The sequence below is a fragment of the Protopterus annectens genome, chromosome 4.part0 (assembly GCF_019279795.1).
Source record: "Protopterus annectens isolate FY-2018-M chromosome 4.part0, PAN1.0, whole genome shotgun sequence".
NCBI lineage: Eukaryota > Metazoa > Chordata > Ceratodontiformes > Protopteridae > Protopterus > Protopterus annectens.
In genome coordinates this window covers 1,155,412,042-1,155,432,601 of record NC_056733.1, presented here as the reverse complement: position 1 = coordinate 1,155,432,601, position 20,560 = coordinate 1,155,412,042, and the positions used below count along the sequence as shown (strand labels likewise).

The window sequence follows — 20,560 nt, the reverse complement described above, 5'->3', positions numbered from 1 at the left end:
TGCTTCAATTGGCCAAGAAGTTTTTCATTTTCCTTCAAGATACGAGTGGATGTATAGATTTGGTTCACTACTTGGGAGGACACTAGCTCGCTGAACTTGGTTTTCTGTTTTTCATCAAAAAGACACAGCAGACAGAAACATAGCAGAAAGTATGGTGTTTTTCACTTTTGACACCCCTTAGGTACCCCATTCCATACTATACAGGTGTCCTATGACTTAAAAGCTGTTCTAGAACATCAAATATTTTTAAATGCAATAGTTCAACATCCACCTGTACCCTAAATTGTAATATTTAAAACACTACTTAATAATATATTTATCATATTTTCACTGCTTTTCTTTGTCTGACTCTTTGCTGATTGCCACTCATAACATATGCAGAGAAATTGTGGTGACCAAGTGTAAATTAAGGGAATACAAATGAATCTCATTGAATACATACCAAATAACTTCTGATTTAATTTATAATTCTTGAGATAATTCTTCTGCAGCAGCAGTTGTACAATCCAATAGCTTCGCTCGCTTCCTCTGCAGTTGTAAAATCCAGTATGTCCGAACCAACTCACTAAGAAACTCCAGTATTCAAACCGTTTCAGCCTTCTAAATACGCTCCGTTCTGCCCGAACAGCCCGCCTGACAGTATTCAAACAGTTTCAGCATTCAAACAGATGCGCGTCACACGCGCACGCATCTAAGCTTAATTCCGACAGGCTGACTGAGCTGATGTCATCGCGCACGTGATGACGTCAGCGCCGAAAGCGCGGAATCTAAAAAAATAGATTGTAAAATCGGAAATGAAGGGGTGCCACTCGGGAATCGTGGCACCCCATTATTGGGACCACAAAACTCGGGAAAAAACGAGTAATTCGGGACGGTTGGGAGGTCTGAAAGGGTGTGCCAGCCAATATCAGGCCACACTCAACCAGAGCCATAGCCACATCCACAGCCTTCCTAAGAGGAGTGGCTACAAAGGACATTCTATAGGCTGCTACATGGAGCTCCGTGCATACATTCACCAAACACTACAACCTGCCTTTATACTCCAGATCCCAAGCAGGCTTTGCTTCTGCAGTCCTGCAGGGTCTTCTAGCTACACCATCCCTTGCTTAGATCCTACCACCCCCAGCTTGGCTATGGTATTCAACCCATATGTCAGGACTGCAGTTGCATTCTTGAAGGACATAGTACAGTTTTGTACCTACCATAAATGTAGATGTCCGATAGATATGCAACTGCAGTCAGGTTTTCCCTCCTTCCTACCCCTCTGCTTTTTCCTTGGGTCCATTCCCCCTCTCCTTTTTTGCTGGGGATATCTGTTATGGTGTATCTGTTTATTACTGTTATGCATGTTTGGAATTTTTTTGCATATCCATTCACAAAATTTAGCCTTCCTTGGAGGGCACCTGACATCTGGGGCAAGAAACACTGAAGAAGATGGCGTCGGCGGATGCCTTTATACTCCAGCCGTTCTGACGTCGGGGAGGAGGCGACATCAGCCGACGCCGGACCCAGACTTTGGAATCTGGCCGACCAAGGGGCTGCCTGAGGCAGGACAAACCCATATGTCAGGACTGCAGTTGCATATCTGTCGGACATCTACATTTATGGTAGGTACAAAACTGTACTTTCTGGAAATTCAAAAATTGCTAGACAGAAGGGTCATCCAAGAAGTTCCATCAGACCAGAGAGGATCCGAAGTTTAATCAAGATTATTTCTAGTGCCAAAAACGACTGGGGACAGGAGACCAATTTTGGATCTCAGTGTGTTGAACAAATCGGTTCGAATTAAATTCCCTATGGTCATGGTACAGTCCATTTTTCGTGTTTAGGAAAGGATGACTGGACATGCTCGATAGATCTTCAGGATGCTTATTATACATAAAAATGGACAACCACTCCAGAAAGTTCTTCCGCTTCCAGCTGGGAGCCAGGGAGCCAGTTATTATCAATTCAGGGTGCTGCCTTTTGGTCACGCCACAGATGCAGGGTGTTCACCAAATGTGTGGCAGCAGTAGCATCTCACTTGAGACTGCAAGGTTTCCAGGTGTTTCTGTGTTTGGACAACTGGCTCATTACCGCTCCAACCAGGCATTGACTGATAGAGACAAGGGATTATGTTCTGAACACCTGTGCATACCTAGGAGTAACTATAAACCACGAAAAATCTCAATGATGGTCTCCAACTCAGAGTTTTGAGTTTATAGGGGCAGTGCTGAATAAAACAACTGTAGCATCCCTTTCCCCAGTAAGACTTCAAAAAAAGTCATAGCCCAGGTTCAAAAGATAATTCACAACAAGAAGGCACCTGCTCTCCTGATCTTACAGGCCTTAGGTTCTATGGCACCAGCAATAACTCTAGATGTTATGTAGTCCAATCTTGCCTTCATTCTTACCCGTGAATTCGGCTCTGACTTGGCAATACTCTAGCTCAAAGTCTTCACTTGGCTCGTGGCGAAGAGGTATCCCATCATGCAACAGGTCTATTCCCCAGATCTCGTTTGCTGCTCGGTAAGCTCAGACTTGGTCTCGCTTTTGGCCGTGGCTAAGTATATTGTTTAGAAACTGTTGACTTGTTGCTCGAAAAAGCTATTTTCATAGCTCTGTGTGTGTGGTAGTGGTGTTTTACTGCTTGTATTTGTTTCTCTGGCTTTTTTTTGTGCCCTTGTCTGGCTGTTTGGGTATCCCGCTCGTTTCCTTTCCCCACGGGCTAGGCCCGTTTAAGTTAGAGGACCTAGTCCTCCCCATTGTTTCTGTGTGGTCTTTGGTTTGGTGCTCCATTATGTTAGCATTTAGTGTTGTGTCTGGCTAGTGGTGCTTTCCTGCCTTTGTTTCCCCAGGAAAGGCCCGTTTGAGTTAGAGGACCTAGTCTTCCCTGTTTTTTATACGCCGGTTTCTAGGCCGTTAGAGTTAGAGGCTCTGTTTTTTTGTTAGTTGGGTCTAGTGCATGTACATATTAATTTGTTCCTTTCAGCATGTCCAAGGATCCAAGGAGCACAGGCCTTCGGGCTTTAAAAAGTGTGTTGAATGCAGCAATAAAATGTCTTTAACTGATGGGTACTCTGTGTGCTTGTACTGTTTGGGGGCTATTCACCTCCAAGAGTCCTGCTTGTTTTGTCATTCTTTCAGTCCCCGTGTGCTACAGGAGAGGAAGAACAAGCTCATTTTGAAAGGACTGCTTAAACACTCCTCCGAGGAAGACTTGGCTTAAGTCTTCCAGTGCATTATCCTCGCCAGCTAAAAAGGACAAAAAGACTTCCAAGAAGTGCTCGCCGGCTCCGTCTGTTTCCTTGGAGCCACCAGAGAAAGTGGCTAGAACAGCTTCTCCTCCTTCGGTTCCATTGCCCTCAGTGCCAAAAGAAGGTAGTCTCTTGACTAAGTCCGTATTGGCTCCCAGCCTTTCGGAGCAGGTCACAGATATTTTGGTTCGGAGCCGGTCTCCAGTTTTTTGACCGGGTTCTCCTTCACGCATGTCCCCTTTTGTAGGGAGATTCAGATCTCCTACTTTATCTTCCAGGGCTTCCAGGACCCTTTCTAATGAAGATGTTGATAGGGTGGTGAAGAAACTGCTTCAGTCATCGGTGTTGGCTAAATTGATTTCGGCTCCAACCCAGTCAGCTCCAGAGCTTATGGCCTCTTCATCCTTTGTTGTTCTTCCTCCAGGCATTTCTCGGCCTTCGGAGCCAAAGTTGTTGGTGCCGTCGGGTGCAGCTAGGTTGGTTCCAGTAGCCTCTCCTGGCCTCTCAGTTCCGATTTTTGCTCCGACCCTGTCTGTTCCGTCCACAGGGTCGAGGGTTCATGGTTTTCCAGTTGGACCCGAGGGGGAGGTCTCAGATCGATCTTCATCATCAGTTCCGAGCCTTCCTCTCGGTGCTTCGGCCCGTGTGAGCTTGGACCCGACATCAGCTTCAGACCTCATTTCCTCAGCGCCGGGGGCTACTACTGTTTCATCTTCAGTTAGTCTGCCTTCGGAACCAGGGGGGGGGGGGGATCAGCCTTCGAGGTTATGAGGAGTGTGCTGGCCAGTACGTCAGCTGCATCCTACGGCACCGATACTCTGCCCCCTCCAGCACCGGTGTCAGTTTCGGATCACGCTCTATCCATGGGCAGCGGAGACCGTAAGCCTCAGGATTCCTCCATGAGTGGTCCCCAACTTTCTGACGTTTCCCCAGAGTTTTTGCCTGAGGAGCCCGCCAGAAAGAGATTGTGTAGGAGGAAACACCTTGACTCCCCGGATGAGTCTCTCACCTCTGATACTGACCTCGAGGAGTCAGAGGGGTGTCCCCCAAGTCGTCTTCTGAAGATGTCTCTTTTTCAGATATGCTGGAGATCCTGAAGCAGAGAGGCGGCTGGCCATCCAAATCACCTTCTGATGAGGAGTCTGTGTTCCTGAAGGCTTTCGGGTCTCAACCCTCCGCCTCTTGGGTTTCTCCCCCTTTTGATGAGCTTTTAGATCTTGTCTGTCGAAAGGTGTGGGAAACTCCTGACACTTTGGAACTGGTCCCAAGGAGACCCAATAAGTTTTTGTCAGCTCCCTCTGACAAGGAGTATCTATCTAAAGGTGTTCCACTAGATGCTATGGTGGTGGCAGCGGTCACCAAGAAGGCACTTGCTGAAACTTCGTCTACCATCCATCCGCCTAACAAGGAGTCCCAGGCTATGGACAGGTATGGGAAGCGCGTGTTTACCTCAGCAGCCTTTACACTGCGGTCGCTTAACTACTTGACGCATTTTACGAGGCCCCAGGAAGATTTCCTAAAAGAGCTAGGAGATTCTCTACAGGGTAACATTTCTGATGCTGTGGCACAGAAGGTCAATGCACAGATGTCTACCCTAAATTCCCTTACCAACTCCTCCATGAGGCTGATCTCATGTGCAGCCGACGGAGCGAGTAGGGCTGCGGGTTCCGGAGTCTCTCTTAGGAGACACTCCTGGATGTGCCTGTGCATTTCGCAGAGGCCTTCAAGTCTACATTCACCAATGCCCTATTTGATGGTTCTTCATTGTTTGGAGCCAAGATGAAGGACACTCTCAATAGGTGCGCCCTGTCTGCCGTGGGGGTCCGTTTTTCCATGCCTTCTAGACTTTACCCCAAGGGCCAGAAGGGTGGGAAAATGTAGTTCAGGAAGTCGCAGAGGTTTTTTCAGGGTGCACAAAGTGATTCCCCCTCTGGAGGCAGGGGAGGGGTGGAAATTCAGGTAAACGCCGCCCTAGAGGCCGAGGAGGCCCGCATAACCAGGGGGATCATGATTCCTTTCCTGGTTCTCCCTTACCAGCGCTCCTGAAGGGAGGCCCAACTGTGCGTCTCTGGAGCCGGTCGGGGGTCGCATTTCTTTATACCCAGAAGCCTGGCAAGAAGTCACCCAAGATGAGTGGGTATTAAAGATAATTTCCAGAGGTTATCATATCCCCTTCTCTTCTCCTCCCCCACCATCCAAGAGAATCCCAGACGTTCCACCCAGTCACAGGGATTCCAAAACTTTAGAAATAAAAAAGTTGCTTTCAAAGGGAGCCATCCAGCCTGTCCCCGCAGACCAAGTAGGATTAGGGACTTACTCCAGATTCTTTTTGGTGCCGAAAAGAACAGGGGGCCTGAGACCCATCTTGGATCTCAGCCGATTGAACCTTCATGTACAAAAGTCCAAGATGCTCTTCGTGTTTCACTGTTGCAGTCATTACATTTAGGGTAATCTGCTGGCAGGTTGCCCTTAGTCAGCCTGATTAACAAAGTCTTTGGTCCTGCATCGGTTGCTGTCCCTTCTTCGATGACGTCAGGTCGTCAGGGGTATAAAACATGCAGTCGATGCCATTACATCAGTCGTTCGTGCCACACGGTGCCCGAAGCAGAAGCAGTTCGCAAGTGCTGGTCGGCCGACTTCTGAAATTTTCGTTTTCGAGTTTCAGAACTGTAGTCTTCAACTAAAAAGCTAAGTACCCCGTTGGGGAAACTTTTTCTTGCTCCTTACTGATGTCAGTAAAAGTTAATAATTGCATTACTTGTGGGAAGCAAATACCTCATAAGTATTTTCATTTGTACTGTATTCCTTGCCTAGGCCCGGACCACAATGTACATTGCTGTCGTTTTGTGCTAAATTTAATCAACGCACTATTAAACGTCTGTATATTTTTGCCTCTAAATATTTTGGCTCACGATTTAATTATCCAGAAATGTCATCTGTTAGCAATCTGACTACCGGAATACCTAAAAAACGGAAAGAAAAGACAGAGACAGGCCGTCGAGGTCCAAAACGGATGACGACACTTCTCCTAAGCCAGTCGCCAGTTCGCCGGTACTCAGTGAGGCTCTTTCGCAGCCCCTGATACCCGCTACTTCTGATTCCCTGGCCTCTACTGAGACCCATTCGGAGTCAGGTATGCCGCGAGATGCTTCAATTATGGAACCTGCAGATGTCTCTACCTTAGATGGGTCTGGAGCCGCTGTGCAGGCACCGGCTTCTGAGGGTGTTTTCAGGCCTACAGATTTGTATATTAGAACAACACCCTCTTCAAAACTAAGGCCAAAATCTATGTCTATAAAACCAATGCCTGGGCCACATGTGCATGCCCCTATGCCTAAAAAACAGATGATCAAAATGGCTGAAAATTTAATTACTCTGATCAGGGGTAGCCAACCCCCCCCCCCCCCCCACCTTCTAAGAGGCCTAGACAAGACATTAATTATGAATCTTCTGAACAGGATTCTATTTCTTCTGACTCTTCTAATGAACAGGATTTGTCTATACAAACTTATGAGGACTCTGATGCAGAAGATTCCATTCCTTCTGCTTCTCCCCCTAAGGATTTTTCTTTTGGGGAAACTTTGCATACTTTAAGGGAACATTTCCACTGGGAAAGTCAGGATTTCTCTGAATCTGAAAAGAGACTTAGGGGTTTTCTTCTTCTTCCTTAGCATAAGCCTTTGGCTATACCTCCTGTTCTAGACATTGTTGATGTTTTTTCAGAATCTAGTATGGCTCCTGATTCTCTGCCTCCGGCTCCTTGTAAGCCAGACAGGTACTAGAGGGTCACTGACTCCCACAAATTCCTTTTCAAAAATCCTATTGCAGAGCCTGAAACCATGTCTCAGGGTCCCAAGGGCATTAAGGCCTCTACTGCTAAAAATCCTACCCCTTCTGATAGAGATTCCAGGGCGCTGGATAGATGGGGTAAGAAGGTTTACACTTCTGCAGCCTTGGCAATCAGGGCTTTAAACTGTCAATTTCATATGCTTAAATATCAACAGCATATCATGAGACTGCTTAAACAGAAAATGATGTTAATTTCTGACTGTGTGGAAAATAAAGATTTACAGGATTTATTGAATTCAGCTGAACAAGTTGGAAAACATACTTTGCAATGTGGTTTTGATTCTTTGGCAGCCTCTTGCAGGGCTGCTGTAACTGGGTATGTGCTAAGAAGGCATGCTTGGCTCAAAGAGCAAACTTTGCCTGATCATATTAAAGCAAAATTGTTGGATGCTCCTTTACAGCAGAACTGTCTCTTTGGTAATAAGGCCGAAGAAGTTTTAAAAAAGATGGAAGATAAAGCTAAATCTATGCAAACTGTGAAAGATTTCTTACAAGTGCAACCTCCAAGATTTAGTAGGCACTGGCCTACTAAGAACTGGTCCTTTCCAGTTCCTTCGAGAGCCTCTCAAGTCAAACCCAGACATTCCAAAGGCTCCAGGTTTCAGTCATAAGGGACTTTTAGAACAAAACAATGGGGTGTCTCCTCCTCCAAATCTGGAAACAGCAAGGCACCTCCCTATGGTAATCAGTCTCAATTACTTCCCTTTACACTTACTGAGCACTTACCTTTTGGCCGCCCCTTTGGGGGGAAAACTGGCACTTCATGCAAGAAATTGGCAACTTATAACCCAGGACAAATGGGTTTTAAATATAGTATCCCAGGGATACAGATTTCATTTCCACATGTTGCCAATCCCAAATGGATGGCCAGACCTGCCCCCAAATCAGTGGGCAGAGGCCCAGAAACAAGTACTGTCCCTCATGAACATGGGGGCTATTCAGCCAGTACCAGAAGAGGAAAAGGGACAAGGTTGCTATTCAAGACTTTTCCTGGACCAGAAAAGACAAATCATGGTGTCCAATTCTGGACTTATCTACTCTAAACACATTTCTGGACATTCCAAAATTCAAGATGCTGACTCTTCAACAGTTACTTCCTGTGCTAGGCAAAGATGCCTGGTTGGTAACTCTAGACTTAAAAGAGGCTTATCTGCATATCCCAATCAGGGAATCTTGCAGAAGATACCTCCACTTCAAAGCAGGCTACTTGCATTACCAGTTCTCTGCACTGCCCTTTGGCTTGTCTACTGTGCCCATGGTCTTCACAAAGTGCCTGGCTCCAGTAATTGCATTTTGCAGACAAAGAAATATTCAAATATATCCATATCTGGGCGATTGTCTAATTCAGGCAGAAAACAGGGACATTCTTCTAAAACATCTGGCGTTTGTAAAAAGGGTTCTAACTTTTCTAGGGTACACTGTAAACGAAAAGAAATCACAACTGATACCCTCTCAAAAAATTACATTCCTGTGTGCAAGATTGAATACAACTGCCCAGATGGCTTACCTTACGCCAGAAAAGCAAATTCATTTGGTAACTTACTTCAAACAGGTGGCCACAAAAACCCTGCTATTTGCAAGACAACTTCTGCAAGCCTTGGGGTTCATGGCCTCCTGCATTCTTCTAATTCCATATGTAAGACTGCATATGAGGAAACTTCAGTGGTACTTAAAAAAGTTTATGGAGTCAACACTGTCACCGCCTGGAAACAATGATTCCTGGCATACTTTGCCTGCAACTAGAGTTCCTATGGTGGGCAGAGGCCTGCCACCAAAACAAGGGACTGCCATTCACTCCACCCCCTGCCACCCAACTTCTTACAGGCGCATCAGACTATGCTTGGGGGGCGCATCTGGCAGGGAAGTGCATTCATGGCAAATGGAGCCCAAATCCAAGTGCACCTTCATATCAATAAAAAAGAGATGCTAGCTGTACAGAATGTACTGACAGCCTTCAAGGACTACCTTCATCCAGGACAATTAATGATAGACAACACCACAATTATGTGGTACATAAACAAGCAAGGGGGTACACACTCCTACCCCCTTTGCAGACTAGCCATGACATTGTGGAACACGGCCTTGACTTATCAAATACAGCTACAAGCTCAATTCCTGCCAGGAAAGCTGAATACTCTGGCAGACAAACTAAGCAGAAATCTCATGGTCCCACATGAATGGAAACTGGAACCACGGATTTTCAACATGTTGACACGCAAATGGGGGAGTCCAGATGGATCTTTTTGCCTCACCCCAGAACTATCAGTTGGACAAATTCTGCACAAGAATTCATCACAAAAAAGCCTGGAAAGTGGATGCTCTATCATTCAGCTGGAAAAAAACTATCAGTCTCTGCTTTTCCCCCTCTGCCTCTGCTCTCCAAAGTTCTACTAAAAGTCAAACAGGACAAACCAAAAATTATTTGATTGCTCCAGACTGGGCTCGCCAACACTGGTACCCACTCCTGCGCAATGTGTCGCTCCTTCCACCGTGGCACCTTCCTCAGACACCTTACTTACTGCCTCAGCAGAACAACCAAATTCTGCACACTCATCTCCAAACTTTGAATCTTGCAGCGTCATTAATCACCTAAATTCACCCTTAGCATCCCTCAGCAAACCTGTGATGGATGTCATTTTGGAGGCAAGAAGGCCTAGTACTAGAAAATTTTATGCTGATAAATGGAAAAGATTTTGTGCCTGGAATCAGTCACAAGGGATAAGCACAGCAGTGCCCAATATTACTCAGATTTTACAATACTTAACTGAGATGCTTCACAAGGGCCTGTCCTTTTCTTCCATAAAAATCCATGCCTCAGCAATTTCAGCTCATTACAACACAGAGCCTCTCCTCTTCTCTCATCCTCTGCTAAAGCAGTATCTCAGAGGGGCCAAAAACTTAAGACCACCCAGGAGAGCTCCAACCCCTGACTGGGACCTCAACTTTGTATTGGAAAAACTTACTCTTCCTCCTTTCGTGCCAGCTGCTACTGCAGGCTTAAAATTTTTCTCTTGGAAAACAGCTTTCCTTTTAGCAGTCACTTCAGCTAGAAGGATTTCCGAATTACAGGCTCTTATGGCAGTGGAGCCTTTCATTATTTTTCATGCGGACAGGGTGTCTCTCAGGACCAGTTCTATCCTTCGTGCCTAAGGTGGTATCCAGTGTGGCTCTTAATCAAACCATTCATTTGCCAACTTTCTTTCCCAATACACAGAACAAGGGGGAGCGGATTCTGCATTCATTGGATGTACATAGACAGCTTAGATTTTACTTAAACAGAACAAAATCTCTTAGAAAATCTGATCAACTACTGGTGGCATTTGCTGCAGGGGCAGAGGGAAAGGCTATTTCAAAGCAGACTATTTCCAAATGGATAAGCCATTGTATTCATTTCTGCTATATGCACCATGGTAAAACTATCCCCCAGGGGATCAGATCTCATTCTACTAGGGCTGCATCTACTTCTACAGCCTTCCTCAGAGGTGTTCCTACCAGAGACATTCTAGAAGCTGCTACCTAGAGCTCATTTCATACGTTCACCAAACATTACCATTTACCTCTCTTCTCTAAATCCAGAGCTGGCTTTGCCATTTCTGTCCTGTAGGGCCTTATAGCTGGTCCTAATGCTGTATAAATCCATCCTCCCAACCATAGCTTTGAGAATCTACTCAAATGTAATGACTGCAACAGTGAATCACGACGAACATAGTACAGTTGTGTGCACTTACCATAAATGTAGATGTTCGAGTGTATTCACTGTTGCAGTCCTGGTTACCCTCCCTCCAACCCCCTGTTTTTTCTCGTTCATAGGTTCATACTAGGCTATCTGCCCTAGGGCATTCATAAGCCTAGCCAGAATGTGTTTGGCTTTCGCCACCCATTTTAAATTTATTTTGCTATGCCCTTTTTCGAGGTTAGTATACTGTGCCTCTGTCTAACAGTGACACAGAAGTGATACCCGGGGTAAACCTACGATCTCCCATCCACTTATCAAGATTCCTTTTGAAGAGAGTCAATGAGGGACTCTGCCTAACCTGGACTGGGATTTTATTCCAGAGTGAAGGGAGCCTCTGGGTTATGAATCTGTCCCTCCAGAATGTCCTATTTATTTCAGTGCTGAGGTTCAAGTCTCTCGAGCGCGTAGCTCGATGGGATTTGGATTTTCTGAGGTGCAGCATGTCCATTAATTCCGGGTTGGACATGGCTTTATACGTCGGGCACAGATCGCCTCTGAACAGGCGGTATGCCACTGAGTAGAGCTGGAGTTTCTTTAACCGGGCAGCATATGGCATCTGTTTGAGCCCTTTGATCCTCTTGGTGAGGTACTTTTGGGGTCTTTCCAGTTGCTGCAGGTGTCTGGTAAGGTACATCCCAAAAGGGGCATTGTACTCAATTATGGGCCTGTTGAGGGATGAGTAAAGAGGCACAATGACCTTCCCTGATCTAGAAGTGAATCCCTTCATGATTAGGTGGGCTATATAAAATGTTTTTCTAACCACTTTGGCCACGTGGTTGTCAAATGAGAGATTGCTATCAACTTGGGTCCCCAGGTCCCTAATTACTTCTTCTGTACTTAATGGATTACCACCTATGTGGTAATTTGTGGGCACTTTGTTTTTGCCAAAGGGGATGACTATACACTTTTTGGCATTTAGCTTGAGGCCATGGCTCTGGCACCAGTTGTCTGTTTCTATGAGGCCCTTTTGGAGGATGCTTGTGTCGGCTGGAGAGTCGATTATGGTGCCCAGTTTGCAGTCATCTGTGAACTTGGTCAGCCACAGTCCTTCGGTGTTGGCCTGTACCTCCGAGAAATATATACCGAACAAGAGAGGTCCCAGGACTGAGCCTTGTGGGACACCACTTGTAACTAGTTTGGAGTCTGACATGGCTCCAGCAATTCTAACCATGTGGGTTCTGTCCTTGAGCCAGTTTGCAATCCATCTAGTGACATAGGGGTTTATATTTAAGCTGGTGAGCTTATCTATAATGCCCGAGTGGGGTATTGTATCGAAGGCTTTAGCGAGGTCCAGGTAGGCTGTGTGGACCACCTTCCCCTCGTCAATCGCTTTGGTGACTGTTTCAAAGAAGTCAACCAGGTTTAAAAGGCAAGATCTGCCCTTAAAGCTGAACTCGGTAGGATCCAGTGTCTGTAGGTCCCCAATATCTTTATTTATGAGGTCCATGATGATCCTTTCCATAGCTTTACAGACTAAGCTAGTCAGGCTTATGGGGCGATAGTTTCCAGGATCCGTTGAGGCACCACCTTTATGGAGAGGGGACCACTGCTGCTGTACGCCACTCTTTGGGCACATATCCTGTAGTAAGGCTGAGATTGAACAGCAGTTTTATGTTTGGGTTTAGCTCTTCTTGGAGTTCATGTAGGACGCAGCCCGGGACACCGTCTGGTCCCATTGATGCTGTGTTTTTTGCTTTGGAGAGGGCGGCTCTTACCTGAGCATCTGAGATGTCAGGGGGGGCAGCACTCTGCTGGGATAGATATTTGCCCTTTTGGTGAGGAGGGGGGGGTAGTTTGCGCTGAACCTGTCAGCTAGGATGTTGGCAATGTCTGTGGGTTCAGTGTATTTTTTGTCATTTTGGACTAATTCTGAGCATATCTGGGAATTAGAATTACCACCCAGGTTCCTAACATAACTAAAGAAAGCCTTGTGATTATCCTTAGTGTCCTGTGCAATTTTTCTCTCAAAGCTGGCCTTAGACAATTTTATGAGTGCCCGTAGTTTTTTGCTAATACTGATCAGTGACGCCTTCCCTTTTTGGGATTTTGCTCTGTCATTTAGAAGCTTCCTCCTTCTATTGTATAGTTTGTTTATGGCTGGGGTCCACCAGACAGGACGTCTGCCTTTGGAGGATTGGGTCTTGGTTTTATTCGGGATCGCATGATCCATGCATTCCTGAAGGTGTTCATAGAATGCGTTTATAAAGGATTCTGCGGTCTGGGCCGTATTTTCCACAGGCCCCGGGGCTTTGCAGGATTCCACCTCGGTTTTGAGGAGTGTGAAATTTGCTTTAGAGAAGTTTTTCACTGTGGTTTTCTGGGCAGGGGTGGGGTCGGGATGTGAATATCCAGTGAGATTAGTTTATGGTCTGATCTTACCAGTGAGGGATACACTTCTGGTCTGGAGCATAGAGTCCCCATGTTGGTGATGATCAGGTCCAGTATGTTTTCCCCTCTTGTGGGAGTGGTAACAAGTTGTTCCATAGCATTTGAGTTTATAAATTCTAGGAACCTTTGGGCTAGGGTGTTGGAGCTAGAGTAATGCTCCCAGTCTATGTTTGGGTAGTTGAAGTCGCCCAATATAATGGTGTTTGGAGAGACCTTCATATTTTTCAGTGTTCTCAGGAAGGCTGAGTGGGGTTCCTGGGTTTGGGAGGGTGGTCTGTAGCAGGCTATGAACTGGAAGGCAGTTTTACCCACTGTTAGTTGCACATGGATAATCTCTGATGCTTCGTGCTTTGCCACCAACCTGGAGGTGTGGGTATCTTTGATAAATATCGATACTCCCCTCCTTTTGTGGTTCGGCCCAAGTTTTGGGCCGAAAAGCATGGTATGAGGTATAACCTGGTAGTGCTGGGGTACTCTCGGGAGCCCTGAACCAGGTTTCTGTTACTGCACAGATATCAATGTTCTCCATGCTAAGGAGAGTTTTGAGTGCATGCATCTTGAGGTTTAGACTTCTGGCGTTGAGTAGCATTACTCTTAGTTTCTTATCCCTTGTGATACCTATGGAGGTGGGTTTGTCTTTTGAGCCTTGCCTAAAAAAGGCACTATAGGGGTAGCAAGAGCCTTTGCCAATATCCGAAAGCCCAGGGGTGACAGGTGCAAACCGTCCCTAGCGAAGCATCGTGGCTTGTCGAGCATATCATCCCAAGCTGACAAGCATTGGATCCCCTTTGAATGACACCAGTACTTAAGCCAATTGTTGAAATTGATCATCTTGTCTTCATATTGTGGCATCATTCTTGGTGAGGGTAAGATGCTACTCGAGGTCAGGGTCATACCGGCCTGGGCTACATGCTCAGAGAGCTCCTTTATGTCTCTTTTCATGTAGTCCAGGGAGGTACGTCTCAGGTCATTCACACCAGCATGGACAATGACTGAGTCATATTTGTACTTGCCTTGGAGTGACCTGAGTGCTTGTGTTATGTGGCGGATCCTAGCGCTTGACAGGCTGCTCACCGTGACCCTCTCCTTGTTCAGCCTGGTGAGCGGGACGTCAGTATGCCTGACGATAGTCACCTATTACAAGTGTATCAGGTGTGTTGTTTAGTCTTAAGGGCTGTGACTGTTCGGCACACTGGCTTTGTGAGATATGTGTTGCACGTGTTTTGTTTTGGGGTAGCGGTTGCTTGGGTGTCTGCTTTGGAGGTCTCTGCTGCTTAGGCAGATCTTTATTTAGAGCCTCCGAGTATGTTTTTGTGTGATTATGTGTTTGGTTTGCTGTCGTGGTAGGTCTATGTGAGACTGGAATTGTAGTGAGTGTGGTTTCCTTCTCCTCCTGACTGGTTGGTTATGCCAGTACTGAGTTGAGAGAGCTTAGCCTCCAGTTTGGCTATATGGTTGCATCTCTCACATGTGTTGGAATTTGTTGGGAGGAGGAGAGGGTTGTCTGTGTACATGAGGCAGTTGTAACATTGCCTCAAGATTCCCAGATTCACCAGCTGGACCAGAGAGGAGATTGACAACTGACCTTTGGACATGCTAGAATAATTTTGGGAATTCCTTAATAATTGAAAACAAGGGCCAGTGGAGAGTGAGGGTGTAGTGCTTTTAATTTTTAGTGCTGACTTGTATAATTGCTTTAGTGAGCAAGTGCCAGGTAACTTAAGTGCAATGTGTTACAGGTAACTTAAATGCAAAAACGACAAACAGCAACTTTCTTTCAAGTGAAACAAGGAAATAAGTACAGTAAGCAATGCAGATATCACTAGTGATCCACAGAAGTGCTGAGAAGCCGCGTATTAGGTGGAATTAGCGTTCCAGGGAAATAACAAGCAAACAAACAACAAGCATATAAACAAAGCTAGATTCAGCAGGCCTGGATCTAGTCTATGCTACAGCAAACAAGGTGTACCAATTTCAGTAAGATACAGTTCAAATATTCAGGCACTGTAAACCTTTAACCAGAAATTCCCAGCTCAGAAGGGCAGAGTCCAGCCTCTTCTCCCACAAGAGTGCAGACCACGAACCTTCTTAATGTAAAATAACTGGCCTGAAGCCCAAGTGCTTAAACCAGAACTAATACACTTTAAGAATAACAGACACTGGGCTCTCAATCAGCAGTTCCCAACTTAGAAGGATGAAAGCTACCTGTCCTGCCACCACAGTGCATGCCACAAACCTTCCTAATGTAAAACAACTGGTCTGAAGCCCAAGTGCTTAATCCAAAAGACTTAGAATGATAGCTACACTTTAATCAAATTACTACCAAGCACTATACTTATACTTTCCTTTACTATGCTTAAAAGCCTTTTTGGTGTATTTGCTTTAGTTTGGAGATATATATTTCTGTGTGTTTAATTACTTAACTATTTGGCTCCCCATTTGGGGGGCACCTGACATCTGGTGCAAGAAAAACTGATGTAATGGCGTCGGCTGCATGTTTTATACCCCTGACGACCTGATGTCATGGAAGAAGGGACAGCAACCAACGCAGGATCCAAGACTTTGTTAATCAGGCCGACTAAGGGCAACCTGCCAGCAGATTACTCTAGATGTAATGACTGCAACAGTGAATACACTCGAACATCTACATTTATGGTACGTGTACATAACTGTACTTTCCACATGGTCACCTTACAGTCAATACTCTTTCTGTTAGAGAAAGATGTGTGGATCTGCTCCATCGACCTCAAAGATGCTTACTACCATATCAAGATGGACAGGGCATCGAGAAGTCATTTACGCTTCCGGCTGGGAGCCAGTCATTTTCAGTTTCGCGCTCTGCCCTTTGGTCTCCCCACAGCTCCCAGGGTGTTCACCAAATGCATGGCAGTGGTAACGGCTCACTTAAGACGTCAGAGATTCCAAGTGTTTCCGTACCTGGATGACTGGCTCCTTTCTGCCACCACTAGGCATCTACTGTTACAGACCAGGGACGCCGCCATTACACTGTGCCAATGGTTAGGGATTTGGTGAGCCCCAAAAATCCAAAAGTCCAAAAAACTGTGAACAATACTTTTAAACAAGATTTATTAAGTGCTTTCGCCTTGGTCAATGCCAAGACTTCTTCAGAATAAAAAACATACAGAATAAAAACCATACACTCTTCCCTATCTTAAATACATAAAATAAATTGAATAATTACCCTTCTAATTACTACAGTTAACATTTAAAAACAATGAAACTCTAAAAGCATCAATAATTTCAAATCTCTAGTTTTTAATAGAGGTGCAAGAGATAAATTATCATTTAAACCAGGTTCAAAAACGGAGTTTAAAAGAAATTGCCACTTTAACTCACACAGTTCAATATTCATTTCCCACCAGCCACATCTTAATGATTTGCGCTCAACCTCTAATATACCAAATTTAATTCCTTTAAATCCCAAACATTTTAATGAATGAATGTATGGGGCATTTCTCTCATTTTTGTGGACAATTGCATAAATATGTTCATATATATGTTTCCTTAGTGGTCACTCCGTTTTCCCCACATAGAAATTTTTGCAGGTGTCACAAACTGCTAGATAAACCAAACCCTTTGTAGCACAATTTCCGGGTTTGAAAGTTACTTGTCACCTTGTTGGGTAAACTAATAATTTTGTTTTCCAAAATGTATTTACAAAAAGAACCGACATCCACACTTTATTGTGTCCTTTTCAAATGGGTTCCTATCTATTATGTTGTGTTCAAACATATACTTCAAATTAAAAACTAAAGCTATTAAAAACTAGAGCTTTGAAATTTTAGATGCTTTTAGAGTTGTGTTGTTTTTAAATGTTAATTGGAGTAATTACAGGGGTAATTATTCAATTTATTTTATGTATTTAAGATAGGGAAGAATTTATGTTTTTTATTCTGAAGAAGTCTTGGTATTGACCAAGACGAAAGCGCTTAATAAATCTTGTTTAAAAGTATTTTTCACATTTTTTTGGACTTTTGGATTTTTGGGGCTCACCAAATCAGTTCATCCTGTTGTCACACCTAGTTAGCCATAACTGATTCTTGGGTGCAACAGATTATTTTCAGAGGTTATACCATACCCCCCCCCCCCATATGCAAAACAATCCCTGATGTTCCACCCAGTCAGGGGGGGGAACCAGCAGTTCTGGAAATTCAAAAATTGCTAGACGAAAGAGTCATCCAAGAAGTTCCACCAGACCAGAGAGGATCCGAAGTGTAATCAAGATTATTTCTAGTGCCAAAAACGACTGGGGACGGAAGACCAATTTTGGATCTCAGTGTGTTGAACAAATCAGTTTGAATGAAATTCCCGATGGTCATAGTACAGTCCATTCTTCGTGTTTAGGAATGGATTACTGGGCATGCTCGATAGATCTTCAGGATGCTTATTATACATAAAAATGGACAACCACTCCAGAAAGTTCTTCCGCTTCCAGCTGGGAGCCAGTTATTATCAATTCAGGGTGCTGCCTTTTGGTCTCACCACAGACGCAGGGTGTTCACCAAATGTGTGGCAGCAGTAGCAGCTCACTTGAGACTGCAAGGATTCCAGGTGTTTCTGTGTTTGGACAACTGGCTCATTACTGCTCCAACCAGGCATCGATTGGAGGAGTAACTATAAACCACGAAAAATCTCAATGGTGGTCTCCAACTCAAGAGTTTTTAGTTTATAAGGGGCATTGCTGAATACAACAACTGTAGCATCCCTTCCCCCCAGCGAGACTTAAAAAAAAATCATAGCCCAGGTTCAAAAAAATAATTCACAACAAGAAGGCACCTGCTCTCCTGATTTTACAGGCCTTAGGTTATATGGCACCAACAATAACTCTGGTTTCCCTAGCCAAATATCACATGAGAATTCTACAGTGGCTGCTGGCATCTCAATAGTCTGTTATACCAACCCATGTTGGATCAGTTTTTGATCACCATACATTGCAGGAAAGATCTAGCTTTGTGTATTCTCTCCAAAGAAATTCTCCTGGGCCTCCCCTTCATCCTTAAAGAACCCAAGGCCATGGTGACCAAAAACACCTTCCAGATGGAGTGGGGTGGGGGCATTTTCTGGGCAAGACTGTCCAGGACACTTTGTCTCCTTAAAGGCCAACTTGCATGTCAGTGTTCTGGAACTAAGAGCGGTGTTTTTTAGCGTTGCAAACCTCTTAAACAGCTCTTCCTGTGGGAACAATTGCTGTTCAGATGTCAGTAGTTTGGTACATCAACAAACAGGGAGGAACCAAATCTTATCCCCTTTTTCGAGAACCACTCAGATTGTGGCAGTGGGCAATTTCTTCCAACTGCTTTCTGATAGCAGTGCACATTCTGGAGATGTCCAATGTGATAGAGCAGACAAACTGAGCAGATATATTCTCCAGCTTCACAAGTGGTCTCTCAGTGTAAAAGTGATGGAAAGGAGTTTCCCGTCAATGGGGCAAGCCTTGCTGCGACTTGTTCGCCTCCCCCCGAAACAAGTCCTACAGCTACTTTGCCTTGATTCACCCTCTGGAGAAGTCACAAAGAGATGCTTTTCTCCACACTCCCCCCCCCCCCAGACTGTTATATGCCTTTCCCACTGATACCTGGTAATTCCAAAATTCATACAGAAAGCACTCGGGCTGAAGAGTAAAGTAATCCTCATTGCACCTTACTGGCCTTGGCAGATATGGTTCCCCTTTCTTTGGCCTTATCTGATTCAGTGACCTTGGACTCTTGACCCAGCTCCAGACTTGCTGTTGCATCCAGATGGACTAGTTCATTCAGACATTCTTAACCTCAAGCTTGCAGCATTGCTACTCCAGTTCTGTTAATTGCCAGGTGAGTTAACCTTTCTTCGTCGGTATGCCAAATTCTCTTAGCTTTTTAAGCTTTCCACCCGTAAGCTATATACTAGTAAGTGGAAGTAATTTACTATTTGGGCTTATGACTGGGATATTGATCCCTTTTCCACATCTATTGAAAATGTATTAGATTTCTTAGCCTCTCTTTTCAATACAGAAACTTCCCCATCTACCAGCAGAGTACAACTTGCAGCAATTTCAAATTTCCATAATGGTTTTGAAGAGTATGCCTTGGCCTCTCATAGACTTTGTAAGTCATAGAGAACAATGTTGTTGACATCTCCTTTTAAAGATCCTACTCCCCCCTTGGGATGTTAACTTAATGTTACAATCCATCATGCATTCTCCATTTGAACCATCCGCAGACTGTGATCTGAAGTATTTGTCTTGGTAAACATTATTTTTGATGGCAATAATCTGTGCTAGAAGGATTTCAGTACTCCAAGCCTTATCATGTAGACCATCTTGTCTGATTTTTCATGAAGACAGAGTTTCTGATTTTTCATAAAGACAGAGTTTCCTTACGGACAAACCCACCTTTCTACCAAAGGTAGTATCAAAGTTTAATATCAATCAGACTATTAATTTACCAGTATTCTTTCCAAATTTTTCTAACAAAGGTGAATACTGTTTATATGTGTTGGACGTTCACTGACCATTACGCCTTTATCTTCACAGAACAAAAGACGTAAGAAAATCTGACCAGTTATTAATTTCCTTTTCCAGTGCATTGGTAAACCAGTCAGTAAAGTGACTTTAGTCAAATGGCTCAAGGATTGTATATCCTTCATCTATAAGAGAAAGAAAATTGATTTGTCAAGGCCTGTTAAGGCACATTTTACAAGGTCTGTAGCCTCTTCAGCCGTTTTCTAATCTAGAACGTCAAGGATGATCTATATGCAGCAGCAGCAGCAACTTGGGCTTCTCCCCATACCTTTATTACTCTTTACAAATCGGATTTGGTCTCTAGAGGAAGAGCATCCTTTGGTTCAGTGGTGCTCAGAAATATCCTTCCGTGAGTTCTCCCACGGTCTAAGATAGCTGGGGACTCTGCTCCATATGTAAAGGATAAAATGAAAATTGACAACATCAGATAAAGAAGTTATGTACTTACCATAATGTTCCATCTGTGTTGTCGATTTTCATTTATCTTTGACTCCCTTCCCGCCATTCTCCTGCCTTTGAAGACCTTTTTGGTGGAATGGGCTGTGTATTCTCAGCTTATTGTAGTCATTAGGGCATAGCAGATATGGTCTCCTTTAAGACTTCCTGATATATACCCTTTCTTTCTAATTTGCAAACTCGATCCAAAATAACTAGGAAAGAGGGATTCTGGGTAGAGGTGAAGCTCAATAGTTTTTGGCTTGTCAAACTGTAGTAACAACCGAGTTGGTTCCAATGTTGGAACTGAACCCATTTGTCAAGGATAAATGAAAATAGACAACACAGATGGAACATTTATGGCAAGTACATAACTTTTTTTTTTTTCCAAGGCAG

At 44.5% G+C, this 20,560-nt stretch overlaps 1 protein-coding gene across 5 annotated transcripts in view; it reads left to right on the top strand.

The window, feature by feature from the left end:
* Positions 1–20,560, top strand: part of FBXL6 (F-box and leucine rich repeat protein 6) — a 1,251,928-nt gene that overhangs the window by 339,992 nt on the left and 891,376 nt on the right. The gene's annotated exons all lie outside the window — the stretch shown is intronic.